Source organism: Hyperolius riggenbachi, chromosome 7, assembly GCF_040937935.1.
Source record: "Hyperolius riggenbachi isolate aHypRig1 chromosome 7, aHypRig1.pri, whole genome shotgun sequence".
NCBI lineage: Eukaryota > Metazoa > Chordata > Amphibia > Anura > Hyperoliidae > Hyperolius > Hyperolius riggenbachi.
The window spans coordinates 47,271,957-47,274,030 of record NC_090652.1 but is presented as its reverse complement, the minus strand read 5'-3'; positions in this window follow the sequence as shown (position 1 = coordinate 47,274,030).

The window sequence follows — 2,074 nt, the reverse complement described above, 5'->3', positions numbered from 1 at the left end:
CTCTAGTTTTAGATAGCAGAACTTCCCTGAAGTACTGCCAGTTCCATTATGTTCCACCATACCTCCACTGTTTGCAAAACACAAGCTACTTCTTTGTCCGTTTTTCGGCTCTGGTCATAAATCCTCAATTTGCCAAACGTGAAACAATCATCCTAAATGATTGATTTATAATGAGTTACTGTATGTTGAGTGCCGTCAGTGTCCAAATGACACAACTGTACTTTGCCCAGAGGCCAAAGGCACGTAAACATTCTTGGAAATAAAGGAATCATTCTTTGAGACTATGGGTTGGCAGGGGACAACCTGAGCAGTTTCTGATTGTCAAGATAATAACTATGATGCTGAAATCCAAAGGCATTAGCTTCATTCATAAATGAGCTTTTAAAAATGGGACAATGCCATCAAATGTACGTTTTAGAAGAAATTAATTTGATAATTTAATTCAATGACAATGCTTGTGTAATAGTCAATTGAGCAATCAAAGGGCTCAAAGCTCCTTAAAGGACACCCGGGGTGAAAATAAACTAATTAAATAAACAATTGTATTATATAATATACGATAATATCATCCTTCTCCTAAAATGACATTTTAAGATATTCCACAGTTTTATTTTATATCTAAATCGACTTTTTAAGTTTTTACTGTTATTTGCTTAATGACACATTCATTGAAATATGCCAGAGCTAAAATCTATTTACTATTGACCCTTTTTATCGGTTTCCTGATCTCAGAAGCCATTTTCTACTAGGAACATGTTTTATAGTTGTAATTTCTTATCAGTGAGGGTCCAACTGTAATCTGACCCAGTCCTGACTCACACAGAAACTGCCATTTACATACCTGATATTTAACTCTTTCAGACAGAGAAAGAAAAAAGGGTACACAGCATAGTTATTTGTGTGCTAGGCCTTGTATGTACACGTCTATCTCATCATGTCACAGGTCACCTCGGGTATCATTTAAAGTACTATCCTGAACCATGGTAAAAATCTATTAAATAAAACCCATTGTGGGCTAGATTACCTATTAAGAAGTGTCCTGGCTCTGCTCATTGCAGTTGGGTCCCCCACCACATTCTTGTCCCTGTCTCCATTTGCTCTCGGCACCACCCGGAAGTTCCTCCAACCACCGCAGAGCTGTTGTGGAGTGCGCAGACACGAATTTTGAGCTGTGCATGCGCAATGAAAAAAAGTGCACATGAAGTGCTTGCTTTCTCTTTGCTCGCATGATCTGAAACTTGCACTTGTGCAATTCTGATTCACCCGCTGTCACTAGGGGGAGCTTCCTGCTTTTCATATTGGACTGTGTTGGATTCTGCTGAATATGAAATGAGCAGAGACCAGGAATGGGGGGAGCCCGACAGCAATGAGCAGTGCCTGGCCACTGCTGCAAAGGTAATCCAGATCCCCATGGGCTTTATTTAACAGATTTTATCCCGGTTTATGGAGTACTTCAAGCTCTGAGCCAGGTATTCTGGAAAGTCATAGCAATTTAAGGTACAGTAGCGTACTAAAGCAAACCTCGGATCCAGCACAAGGACTATTGCACAGCAGCAGGACACCTCACTTCTGTGCAGTACCATGGAGCCTTATGAGCTCGACTTTCTCCGCAAAGCCTGTGCAGCACAGCTGCACTCGTTCACCCGACACCTTCCACCTTCCTTCAATTTATTAATTTCGAGAGCAAATGTTCTAATGATCATATGCAACAAGGTCTGCTACCACTCTTATATTCTGCCTTCAACATCTCCCCCCCCCCACACACACACACACACACACACCTACCTTTATCCACCCTTATCAAAAACTGGGAAGAGGACCTGAGAAGTTGAGAACTACCCTTGATGATGTCCTGTGGGCCCAATGCCTGAAGACCTCGTCTAAAGGGAGTGTGCAAACCACCACAGTATCCTTTAGACTCCTGCATCATGTCTACCTAGTTCCCTACAGACTCCATTTAATTGACTCAACAAGAGACCCATTATGCTTTTGAGGGTGTAATGTCTCGGGAACCATACCAAGCACATCCCACTGTACCCTAAACTTCTTCTAATGGGGCTAAAACCACAGTCTA